At 45.5% G+C, this 13,989-nt stretch overlaps 1 pseudogene; it reads left to right on the forward strand.

Annotated features, from left to right (window-relative positions):
- Nucleotides 1–377: 377 nt before the first annotated feature.
- On the forward strand, nucleotides 378–13,809 carry LOC148443031 (uncharacterized; annotated as a pseudogene).
- Nucleotides 13,810–13,989: the final 180 nt, after the last annotated feature.

Here is a 13,989-nt window from a genome sequence, read left to right on the forward strand (position 1 = left end):
AATAGACTTTTATAAAACACTTGAAGAATTATATCTTCCGTGTATGGAATATGTAATGGACTTTTATAAAATACATGAGGAATAATATCTTCTGTGTATGGAATATGTAATAAACGTTTATAAAATGCATGAGGAATAATATCTTTTGTGTATGGAATATGTGATAGACTTTTATAAAACACATGAGGAATAATATCTTTTGTGTATGGAATATGTAATGGACTTTTATAAAACACATGAGGAATTATATCTTCCATGTATGGAATATGTATTAGAATTTTATAAAACACATGAGGAACAATATCTTTTGTGTATGGAATATGTAATAGACTTTTATAAAACACTATATATAGTAGGTGAGGCACGCCACTTACTTGATGCACAGTGCTCCTGTGCCCTCCACTATGAATCAATTCCAATTCTTTGATATATATATATATATATATATATATATATATTAACATGGGGTATAGAAATGAGGACTCCAGACAGGCAGGTACTTGGTAAAGCAGTGTCTTTAATGGTAGCAGAAACTGTTCCTTATCATACGTGAGGTTAGGCCTGGACACACACAGAGACACATAACAGAAAATAAGCAAACAACATAAAAGTAAATGTCTCACACTCTGTGTGCTATAGTCTGTGGACCCTCCAGGTCCTGGCACCCTAGTGCTAACCACCAACCCCAGCCTATCTCCTGGTCAGCTTATCCAGCATCAGGAGCAATGAGAAACAGGGTGTGTGAGAGTTTTAAACCCTTCCTGTGCTGCTGACTTCCTGCTGGCTCTGGGCAACCTGGAAAACAAGGAATTCCATATCTCCACTTTGAGCTGTGCAGCCCAGAAAACCCGGAATTCCAAACTTCTATTGTAACTGTAGAATATGCCGGTCTTGTTTTCCTCTCCATTGGAGGAAGCTAATCCCACCAGAATGTGGGCAATTCAGGTGAGAGACCACCCCTCTCACCACAATATATATATATAACCAAAATGACATGTGATATTTATATTGTGATAAAGAATAAGTAATGATGATTGATGATGATTATTATTATTGCAGCCGGTGCCGATAAGTAAAATAGCCCACAGGAAGGAAGGTGTTATCACCCACCTCCGCTCATAGCTGTTTGGCTGCCGTCTACATCAGGCGCGTGCCAGGGCCTTGATCAGACGGATGTCACCGACTTCCTGGGGTTATTTATACATTTTATTAGAATTTCTAGATGTTAAATGCTGAGTTTATTGACTCTGTGAACTTGGATTAACACCTGCTTGTCACACGTAATATTCCTATTTACTTACTGCATAAAGAGCAAAGTTACTTAGCAAAATGTTACTTCCTTACATCCTTAGCACATTATTATTATTATCCTTTATTTATATGGCGCCACAAGGGTTCCGCAGCGCCTTACACAGTACATAAACAAATGAGCACACAAGAAAACAGTTATTAACAGTACACGCAATGCAGGACAGATACATGATTTATACACATTGCTGCATAACACTTACATAAGCCACATGGTGTCTGCAACCAAGTGTTAGGTGCTGTTATAGATTAAAGTATAAGTAAGGGAAGGAGAAGCACGTGAGGGCAGAGGGCCCTGCTCGTGAGAGCTTACATTCTAATGGGGAGGGGCAGACAAACGGGTGACACAGATGGGCTGGATTGTGAGGAAGGAACATGGAGTAGTGGGTTAGGATGACACATACCAAAGTAGCATACAGAGGGCCTCAGTGAGATTTAGGAGAGAAGCCAACACATTTGCTAAACCATATTGTGCTGGTGGTGGTGGGGGTTAAAATGTGCACAAAGATTTGAAGTTGGTAGCGGGCAGCACATCCTACTGAACTCTACGTTACAATAAAGCTGCGCAGTACCTGTGTGCTACGTGACAATAAAATGACATTTGCCTCTATTACATGACATCATGGTCTGTCCAGGTGATAGTTTGCACTCTTTGAGCCTCATTTGCAGTTTGACACAAATAGTACATCAGAACCTATGAGGCCTCCATAAACCCCGTCTCACTGCGGATTTACTTATCTTGCGTCCATATTACAGTTCAGCATATCTCAAATCGTAGAAAAAAACTAGAGATGAGCTGGTCCGGTTCTCTGAGACCCGACCCACCCAAACTTCGTGTTCCGAGGTAAGATCTGAGTCCGGCTTGAGTTTTCCCGCCTGACTTGAATCCGAAAATGAGGTAAAATGCGTCATCCTCTGTCGGATTCTCGCGGGTTTTGGATTATATAAAGGTCCCCGCGATCGGCGCCATTTTCACTCCGGCTGTGGAGAGAGAAGCCAGCAGACGTGTAGTCACTGTCAATCACTCTGTGTGTCCAGTCGGGGCCTTGGCCTGAAGGCTGCTGCCGTGTTGTCCATAAAGGGGCTTAGGCTGCAGTATATAAAGGGGGGCTTCCTTCAGTGGGTGCTGCAGCTGCTGTGTTGTCCATAAAGGGGCTTAGGCTGCAGTATATAAAGGGGGGTTTCCTTCAGTGGGTGCTGCAGCTGCTGTGTTCTAGTCCTGTCAATTACCTGAGGCTGCTGCTGTGTTGTTGTCCTGTCCATCAGGCTAGGGCGCAGGCCATAAAGGGGGGCTGTGTTGTCCAGGGGAGGTGCTCTGTCAATTAGGGGGGCTCTTCCCCAGTGTAAAAAAAAAAAAAGTACTTTTTTTATTTTTTCTGTATGTGTGCGTTAGCCACTTAGCTGCGCTATTATTGTACGGTGACACTGCCGCAGTTTATTGTTTACGTATTGTGACACTACAAGGAGTAGCACAGTGTGTTATTCTTATTCATAAAAAATATTGTGACACTGTAAGTGGCAGCGCAGTGTTTTACTCATAAAAATTATTCTTTTCTTATTCATAAAAAATCTTGTGACACGAAGTGTTATTGCAGTGTGTTATTTTTAAGGCGCACATCCACATGCCGACTAGGGAAAGACAGTACTATTACGACATCGTAATCGTACAATCATTCCTCATCCCCTGCTGTGCCTACACTGAACGATTAGTCGTTCAGTGTAGGCACCCTCCATCATCCCCAAACATGGCCAATCTGTCATTATCGACAGATTGACCGGCATGTTCAGGCGATGATTGATGTCGGAAATGACCAGCGGGAGCGTGCATCGCTGGTCATTTCCGACATTTATAGTGCACAATTTGTGCATGATTAATTAGCGATTGCATGATTACGATGTTGTAATCATGCAATCGCTCAATAAAATAGCTTAGTGGATGTGCCCCTCAATTCATAAATAATCTTGTGACCCTATGTGGTAGCGCAGTGTGTTATTCTATTTTTATTCATAAATAATCTTGTGACACTATGTGGTAGCGCAGTGTGTTATTCTTTTCTTATTCATAAATAATCTTGTGACACTATGTGGTAGGGCCAGTGGTCGAAGTGGGGCGGTATACGGCGGTATGCCATACCGCCACTTCCCGGCCCCACTTCATTTTAGCTGCAGAAGAGAATGAACCAGCGCTGGGATGCAGTATGGCATCCCAGCGCTGGAACAGCAGCGGCAATGGCAATGAGTAGAGATGTGTCCCGCAGGGGACACATCTCGATCGGCAGTAGTGGAGACACTGGCATGTTGCCGGGACAGAGCATCCAGTCCCGGCTGCATTGTAAGCACTAAGCAGCACACACTGGCTGAAGTGCCAGCCAATTAAGGGGCTCGCGGCCACCAGCCAATCCCGGGGCTCGCGGCCACCAGCCAATCATGGGGCTCACGGCCGCCAGCCAATCACAGGGCTCACCGCCGCCGGCCAATGAGAAACTGCCAAGTGGCAGCTTCTCATTGACTCGCACTACTGCACCAGCAACGAGGACCCAATGCTCCTGGCAGCTCCGTTCCAGCAGCGCAGGTAAGAGGGAAGTAGAGAGAGGGGAGGGTGTGAGAGAGTGAATAGAGAGAGGGAGGCAGGCAGTTAGTACTGTGGGGGGTGAAAGAGAGGGAATCAGTGAGAAGGGCAGGGTGTGAGAGAGGGGAGCAGGCAGTGTGGGGGTGGGGGGGGTGAGATGTACAGTGGGGTTATATGGAAGCAGGGGCCCAAGGGAGGAGGGAGATTCAATCTGTGACACTATGTGGTAGCGCAGTGTGCTATTCTTTTCTTATTCATGAATAATCTTGTAACACTATGTGGTAGCGCAGTGTGTTATTCTTTTCTTATTCATAAATAATCTTGTGACACCTAAGTGGTAGTGCAGTGTGTTATTCTTTTCTTATTCATAAATAATCTTGTGACACTATGTGGTAGGGCAGTGTGTTATTCTTTTCTTATTCATAAATAATTTCGTGACACCTAAGTGGTAACGTAGTGTGTTATTCTTTTCTTATTCATAAATAATCTTGTGACACCTTAGTGGTAGCGCAGTGTGTTATTCTTTTCTTATTCATAAATAATCTTGTGACACTATGTGGTAGCGCAGTGTGTTATTCTTTTCTTATTCATAAATAATCTTGTTACACTATGTGGTATCTCAGTGTGTTATTCTTTTCTTACTCATAAATAATCTTGTGACACTATGTGGTAGTGCAATGTGTTATTCTTTTCTTATTCATAAATAATCTTGTTACATTATGTGGTACCTCAGTGTGTTATTCTTTTCTTATTCATAAATAATCCTGTGACACTATGTGGTAGCGCAGTGTGTTATTCTTTTCTTATTCATGAATAATCTTGTAACACTATGTGGTAGCGCAATGTGCTATTCTTTTCTTATTCATAAATAGTCTTGTGACACCTAAGTGGTAGCGCAGTGTGTTATTGTTTTCTTATTCATAAATAATCTTATGACACTATGTGGTAGGGCAGTGTGTTATTCTTTTCTGTACCCTTTGCAAAGCCAAAGTAAGTAGAGGTACTGGAGGAATCTTAACCATCTAAGAATCTCCTCCCCGTCATCTGCAGCGCATCCATCCAAAACGTTTTTGTGTTGACTCATCTGCATCACAAGTGGGTCTTTTGGGAAAGTTTAGTTTTTTCTCGGCAGATGCACTTGCTGGAGAAACTGAAGGAGAAGCCACTTGAGCTGACAATTTGCATCTCTTCAGATATGTGTCCATTGGGAAGAACACAACGTATGACATAAACCTTATATCTTAAATCTTGCATTTGCTCTGTTCAGCTTGTCCACATATCTGTGGCTAAGTGGACAGTGGGTACAATGGCATTTTCGAGGCCACTAATTAAGTTTTTTAATGTCCCTGTACCGGTTGGGAATTGCTTTTCTAGTAAAGTGGAATCTTGATGGGATTTGGTAGTGGGCACACAGGACCTCAATTAACCCACTGAATTATTGGTGGATATTGGACACACATCTACTACCAGCATAGATGTTATGGCATCAGTGATCTGCTAAGCAGCTGGGTGACTGCTGTCATACTTGCTCCCCCTTGCAAAGGATTGGTTAACAGTCATTTGTTTTTTAAAGTACTACTAATAGTCTTCCTGGTCCCCTTCTGGGATGAAAATCTACTCCCAGCAGCAGCAGGCACAGCGCTCAAGGATTCTTCTGGGGCAAGGACTGATGTGAATGAATAAAATATTTTTTGTAAATGCCTCCCCTCCTCCCTCATAAATTAGCTTCGGAATAAAAAAATTCAATTAAATTTACTACTAATCAAATCTTCCTTTACCTGCCTTCAACTAGATACATATTCCAACTCTTTTAGGCCTCTTGAATAATAAAAACGTTTGTTTCCTGATGTGCCATGTTGGAAGTTGAACTGCCACTGCTGCTGCAATCTTTGACATGTGGTTGCTGAATGCCAAAAATGTCCAGAAATGTTTATGGCCACAAACAGCATCTCCTGCATGCACCTTTAATTTTAAAAAAATATTCTGAACCACCAATTGATTTTGTGGGCAAAACATAGGACATATGGTTCACCCATGCTCTCCCTTCCTCATAAATTTGCTTCGGACTCAAAAAATGTAATTAAATGTACTACCAATCAACCCTTCCTGTCTCAGGCCTCCAACTACATACATACTTAAACTCCCTCAGGCCTCTTGATTAATGAAAACATATGTTTTCTTATGGTGCCATGTTAGAAGTTGAACTTCCACGGTTGTGCTGCCGCTTAGCTTAGTCAGACAGCTAGCTTGGTGCAAATGTTGGGCCTAAACTGGATGAAAATAATATTGTGAGCTGTGAGGTGGTCAAAATTGACTGGAAATGAGTTGAAATAAATGTTACTTAGGTTAATAATGCTGCAGGAACAAAAAAATAAAATTATGTGATTTTAGCTGTTTTTATAAATTTTTGAAAAAAATCCAGATTCAAAACCAAAACACACAAGGGGTGGTTTTGACAAAACTAAATCCAGATCCAAAACATGAGGAGATACTGATCCAAAACCAAAACACGGGGGTCGGCGCACATCCCTAATATATATACCCGTATATACATATACACATGTACATACTGGCTCCTGAGGAAGACTGGCAACAGTTGAAACAGACCGTTGGGCACCCGGTGATTACCACCTCAGTATGTATACCCATGATGCATATATGTGAATAAAGCTTCTTCACTGATTCAAGTGAATGCTGGATCTGCCTTATTTATTTGCATTGGGTGACTGTTTCATATACATGGTGGGATGTACTAAGCATCGCATCCACCATGCTGTACATTCCGCCAGTTATTGGGTACATACCGGCTATAATGTACCTAGAAGGTCGCAAAGGAAAGCTCTGCCGGTAATAGCGGTGCTTTGCGATAGAGAAACTTCCGGGTTTATGACCCAGAAGTCCCTCTGGCGTCGTTCAGTGCATGTGCACATAAGGATGTGCATACCGTGGGGGGGTGCTAGGAGAAATCCTATCAGGGCGATTGCGTAAAGAAGCCCATAGTCTTCTACTGGGCAACACCATCTAAAGATGGCGTTACCCACCGGGTCCAAGCTCCAGAATGTATCACAATCTGGAGCTTGGTAAATATGAAAATGCAGAAAAAACTCTCAAAACTGTTTTCAGAGTTTTGAAGACAGTTTACCGTTTAGTACATCCCACCCACATACACATATACATATAATACACATATTACACATTACCAGTCTCAACAGCATTGTAGGCCCTGGGTAAAGCAATGCACTGGGGCCCCTACCTACACATTCACAGGAATAAAAATGTAAATGGTCAAGAAAATTAAACCTATAGATTTATTGGTACTTTCAACAAAATCAATGTTAAAACATAAAAAGCTAGATGTAAAGTGAGGATTATGGACTCCACCTCTCTCTTCTCCAGCTCACAGTGCAGCTCCTGCTGTGCACTCGAGTAGTGATTAAAGTATGGGGGCTCCTGAGAGAGGTGGGCCCGGGGGGCTCTGGCTGAAGGCTGGGAAACAGGTACAGAATGCTGCCTGGCCGCTCTGATTGTGTGTAATTCATAATCAGAGCGGCCGGGGAGCATCTTTCTCTGCCTGCCTCTCAGCCGGCTGCCAGATGCATGGAGCGAATGGCTATACACTCCATGTAGATGCCCTCCGGCCAGCCAACCCCTGCTCAAAGGCCCCTAGAATTGTGGGGTCCTGGGCAGCTGCCCAGTGAGCACATATATTAAGATGGCCCTATACATACACATATATATTAGAGATGAGCAGTTTGCGCTCTTTTCTCAAAATTAGCGCAAGTTCGGATTTATCCTATTGGCTATCCAAAACACATTGTAGCCGGATAGCGTATAATACTCAGTTTTCAGATCCAAACTTAACCGAGCCAAAACCTAACCACTCATCTCTAATATACATACATATACATTATACAGTGCTATAAACTAATATTCCGAGAGTGTAGTCTCAATCTGAAACAGAAACCGTGGACAAAATGGCGATCTGATGTATATTGTAAAAATACATAAAAATATATTTTAAATTAACTAGAGACTCTTCGAAATAGAAAAATGTGCTTTGTGACTACTGAAATATCAGTGTTTACATAGTAGGGGGGGATATAGTACTTACTAAAGGTCGATTTTGGTGTAAATCTAGTAAAAAAAATTTTATTTGCAAATAGATTTACTAAAGACAAAATCGAATATAAAATAGACTATAAATCCTGACCAATCATGGTTACTTTTACATAGACCACTACAGGATCCCCCCATTTATTACCAGTCGGATTGGAAATTGAATAAAAATCTACTTCAAATCTCACTTTCAAAATACCCAAAACGATACACCTGCCTGAGGCAGTCCATTTTGGGAGAAGCAGTCACAGCTCACCAGTAGGTGCAGGGGTAACGGGTTAAATGAAGAAGTAATACTGTTTTTCAAAGTGGTACTACAGGTGCCAGTAATCCTGCCCTGCGGCACATGTTGAACCATACATGCCTACTCTCCCGATTTGGCCGGGAGCCTCTCGAAAATTGGATGCCGCTCCTGACCCCCCAGAAAAGTAGGCAAGCCTCCCGGACCCTCCAGTCCTCCCTGCAATGCATCCCCAAACACCCACAGCGGTGGGGGTGATGACGAGATTCTCGCTGAATCGCATCATCATGACCCCGCCCCCTGCTCCACAATGCCGGAAATCTCGGCATTATGTAGCGGGAGCGGGATCAAAATGCAGTGAGTGTGAGGAGACAAGGGAAAAGGACTTCTAGGACTTGCCTGCATGTTGAAAAGAGTTAACCCCATGACTCATTTCTGTGTTCTTAATTGAAGCCCTCAGTCTGCATGTCTCATACAGGAAGTTTGCCAGCAGCAGACAGCAAGGGAGTGTTCCTGTTACAGCCCTCCTCCTTCCTCTCTGCAAAGACTGACACCTGAGCCCACCAATGAGTGATAGAGAGGGAAGTAAGGTGGTGCAGCAAGGGGAATTGTGGGATAGTGTGTGAGTATAGTGTGACTCTGAAGGTTGGGGTGTTGTCCCCTCTCAGTGTCTTTAGATATATAGCAGCTCTGTGTGCCCTGTTACAGCTGCCATTGCTGGCCAGGTAGGGAGGAGATATACAGCAGCTGGAAAAGACTTTGCTGAACTCTGAGTGGACTGTAATGATATAACCCTGCTTACTGTTTGCTGGATTTCTGTGTCTCCATGAATAAAGTTCATCATTCCTTCATTATAACCTGCTCCACTGTGTGATCCATGAACCCCAGGATACCCAGGTCACCCGGTATCCTCACATTTGGCGGCAGCGGTGGGACGTCACACAGTTCCTGCAGTAATTTCAGGGGAGTGAGTAAAAGCAATGCTAACACCAGAGAGTATCAGCATGGACAGTCAGTCAGGAGTTGCAACTGGCGACCAAATTGAAAACGTTATGAGAGAGCAGGAGAAGTTTTACCGGACAGCCCAGAAACCGCACCTGCAAGGATTTTGCAGGATGAAGGGAATTGCATATAATGGGACTGACACCCGGGAGATTCTGGTACTGCGGTTGTTGGAGTGGGATCGTGCACACCCAGAGGATCCCGATCACCTGAGTGATGATGAAGAAGGACCGACAGGCAGTGGAAGCACTTCTTCCAGTCGGTTACCCGAGTCAACCACCGCTACTCCCATCCTACTACAGAGCTGGCTGGGGGCGCTAGGTGAAAGTGCAACTACACAAGAGAGAGCTGGAGTGATCCAAGCAATATTAGGGGTACAAATCCCTACTAGCAGCGAAACTGTGCTGTCGCCCAGAAGGACTGAACAAGAGAAGCGGCGCTTGGGATTTAAGGATGTTCTCACATTTCGAGAGAATGAAACCGACATTGACACTCACCTCCAGATCTTTGAGAATCTCATTGGAGTGCACGGGGTAGAGCCAGCTGAATGGCCCAAGTACTTGGGGCCAAGTCTCACCGGTAGGGCTTTGGAAGCCTAAAGGGCTCTAACTTCCCAGGAATGTGGAATCTATACCTGCATAAAGAAGGCATTGCTGGCTAAGTTTCAGATCACTGCAGAATCTTATCGTCTCAAATTCAGGACACTGAGCAAAAGTGGGACTGCTTCCTACCAAGAGTTTGCCTGTCAGCTATGGCAAGCTTGTGGAAAATGGCTCGAGGGTAGACAGGCCTCTACCGTAGAGCAGATCATCAACCTAATTGTGGTAGAACAACTAATGATTAAGATGGCATCAGAGGTACGGGAGTGGGTTGCAGACCGGAAGCCCAGCACACCTGAACAAGCTGCAGAATGGGCTGATGAATATATAGCTAACCGTCCCCAATGGAGAGTCTTCAGTGCAACAGGTGGTACAAGACCCCCACGAGTGGAGAAGCTCCCTGACAGAGAACCGCGCATCAATGATAGTAGTAAAAGAGGCCCTAACAAAAACATCTCTTATCAACCACCCAGATTCAAAGTGGCTAACCCAGAACCTCGGAAGTGTTACCGCTGCAATCAACCAGGACACTTGTTGAGGGACTGTCCACGCACGCGAGGGCCATTCCCTGGGGCTAGACCAGCCCCAGTCTCTGTGGTATGTTACCCCATGGAGGATTATTGCGAGGCAGTCATCCAGTCAGATGCGGTTGAGATGATGGATGGGGTGTATATTGTAGACCTGGTTCTGGGGGAGGAGCAGGCAACTCCTCAGAATATGCAGGGGCACTTACAGCCTGTGTTGGTAGAGGACCAGCAGGTACAGGGCCTACGAGATTCTGGGGCCTCACTCAAACTGATTGAGCCAGACCTGATTCCCTCCTCCCGGGTGATTCCTGGACAGTATGTACGAATTGCCACCCCCGGGGGACAACATACTGATATTCCCATCGCCAAGATACATCTCAACTGGGGAGCCGATCAAGGAATCGTGGAGGTCGGAGGACTCAAGGGGCTACCAGCCAAGGTCATCCTTGGGAATGATCTGGGACAGGGACTGGTGACACGCTTCGTTCAAGTGGTGACCCGGAGCCAAACCCAAAGAGCAGTGACCCAGATGACAGATTCAGAACAGAACCAATGTACCCCAACCACAATGGTGAGTGATTCCAGTCCCTTGTCCAGTACTTCAGAGACAGACTTGGGGGAGGTGGACCGGAGCGAGTTTCGACAGGCCCAACGGACAGACCCCTCCCTAAGTAAATTAAGGAGCGCAGCCGACCTGGAATTGGAAACAGCTGATGGGAGCAAGATAGTTTGGGAAGAGGAATTGCTGTACCGAGTGGTCGTTCCTCAGTCTGGACAGGAAACAGTCATGTCCACTAAACAGTTGGTGGTACCTACACCATACAGAGCACAATTACTAGCCCTTGCTCATGACATTCCAGCAGCCGGGCATTTTGGCACGTGTAAAACACTGGCCCGATTGTTGCGGAATTTCCTCTGGCCACGGATCTCTAGAGACGTTAAGCAGTATCGAGACACCTGCAATACCTGCCAGAGACTGGGGAAACCCCAGCAAAAAGCTCCTCTGCACCCATTACCTATTATAGGGGAACCCTTTGCCCGTGTTGCCATAGACCTAGTCGGACCATTAGCTACTCCCAGTCATACGGGAAAAAAGTACATTCTAACGCTGGTGGACTTTGCTACACGGTATCCTGAGGCTGTGGCCCTGTCCTCTATTGACACAGAACATGTTGTGCAAGCATTGACAGACATATTCAGTCGGCTTGGATACCCGCAGGAAGTCGTCACAGATCAAGAACTCCAATTCCAAGGTGAACTAATGCAAACCCTGTGGGAAAAGTGGGGGGTTCGACCTCTTCGGACCACCTCTTATCATCCACAGACGAACGGACTCTGTGAACGTTTCAATGGAACGCTAAAAAGACTTCTACAAGCTTACGTGCAGTCCGAAGGGAGGGACTGGGAGAGAGCCCAGCAACTGCTTCTATTCGCTTATCGGGAGTCCCCCAGGCATCTACTGGATATTCCCCATTTGAACTTTTGTACGGCCGGAAAGTGCGGGGGCCTCTAGACCTGGTCAAAGAGAGCTGGGAGGGAACTTTCCAAGAACACCAGTAACCCATTTTACAATATGTGGAGAATATGCGGAACCGCATGAGAAGATTGCTACAGTTAACCCAAGAGCATCTCAGGGAATCACAAGATAGACAAAAGGACTGGTATGATGCCCACGCTCAAGACCGAGAGTTGTATCCAGGGCAAAAAGTAATGGTGCTTATCCCAGTGCGAAGAAACAAACTGCAGGCCACGTGGGAAGGACCATATACCATGGTAAGGCGCGCCGGACCGGTCAATTACATGATTGCCCTGGATAAGGGAGGGAAGCACCTACGCACCTTTCATATAAATCGAATGAAGGCCTATCGTGATCGTCAAGCAGTAACAATGGCGGTATGTTGTCCTCCGATGGAAACACCAGAAACTGATCCATTGCTTGACCTTTTGGGAGCTGCTAAAGAGAAGAAAGAAGTGGAATCAGTCCAGGTGGGACAACAGTTGAATGCAGCCCAGCAGCAGGAGATGTGGAGGATCTTAGAGGCTGAACAAGCCCAGTTTTCTTGTCTACCTGTTCGAACTCATCTGACCGTCCACCATGTGGACACTGGAAGTTCTAGGCCCATCCGACAAGTCGCTTACCGGATGACTCCGGGTGTTATGAGGCAGGTAAAGGCTGAGATAGAGGAGATGCTAGCTTTGGGAGTCATAGTGCCATCTAAAAGCCCATGGGCTGCTGGGGTTGTGTTGGTTCCCAAGAAAGATGGAACCACACGGTTTTGTGTGGACTATCGCAAATTGAATGAAGTCACCACCACCGACGCTTACCCTATGCCCCGTGTTGATGAGCTACTGGATCAGATTGGAGGGGTTGAGTTTGTCTCAACACTGGACTTGAGTAAAGGCTACTGGCAAATCCCACTTACCAAAGAGGCACAGGAGCGTTCTGCCTTCATCACACCGGAAGGACTCTTTGAGTGGACTACCATGCCTTTCAGGATGAAGAACGCCCCTGCCACATTCCAGCAAATGGTTAATGACCTCCTGGAGGGGTGTCAAGACTTTGCCCAGGCCTACCTAGACGACATTGCCATCTTCAGCCATACCTGGGAGGAGCATTTAACTCAGGTGACAGAAGTGCTGAAGAGGATTAGACAGGCTGGACTCACCATACGCCCAGATAAGTGTCAGATAGGGATGGCTGAGGTTCAGTACCTAGGTCATCGGGTCAGAGGAGGTGCTATCAGACCTGATCCGGCAAAGGTGGAGGCTATTGCCAATTGGCCCCAACCTATCAACCAGAAACAAGTGCGGGCGTTCCTTGGAGTCGCTGGCTATTACAGGAAATTTATACCACATTACAGCACCATGGCCAAGGCTCTGACGGACTTGACCAAAAAGAGATATGCTCGAAATATTGAATGGACTGTTGAATGTGAGCAAGCTTTCAACACCTTAAAAGACTTGCTGACTCGAGCCCCTGACTACAACAGAAAGTTTATTGTGCAGACAGACGCATCAGGGTGTGGACTTGGGGCAGTGTTGAGTCAAGTGGGAGAAGACGGTAGGGAACATCCAATTGTCTATCTATCCCGTAAACTAGCTGACCGAGAGATAGCCTACGCCACTATCAAAAAAGAATGTCTAGCCATAGTCTGGGCCTTAAAGAAGCTACAACCATATCTTTATGGGAAAGAATTTACTGTTGTCACTGACCATAACCCGTTGTATTGGCTAAACAGAACCTCGGGGGAAAATGGGAGGTTGTTGAGGTGGAGTCTGGCGTTACAAAGTTTCAACTTTTCCATTTCTCACAAAAAGGGACGAGAACATCACAATGCTGACGGGCTATCCAGATGTGAGGAAATAAATATCAAGCTTCGCAGACCCTCGGGCCGAGTCGACAGTCAGGACTCCAACATTGGGACCATGTCTGTCTCCTCGATTTAAGAAGGGGGAGGTATGTGAGGAGACAAGGGAAAAGGACTTCTAGGACTTGCCTGCATGTTGAAAAGAGTTAACCCCATGACTCATTTCTGTGTTCTTAAATTGAAGCCCTCAGTCTGCATGTCTCATACAGGAAGTTTGCCAGCAGCAGACAGCAAGGGAGTGTTCCTGTTACAAAACCCT

This window comes from Taudactylus pleione, unplaced genomic scaffold (assembly GCF_031769625.1).
Source record: "Taudactylus pleione unplaced genomic scaffold, aTauple2 ptg001349l, whole genome shotgun sequence".
Classification (NCBI taxonomy): domain Eukaryota; kingdom Metazoa; phylum Chordata; class Amphibia; order Anura; family Myobatrachidae; genus Taudactylus; species Taudactylus pleione.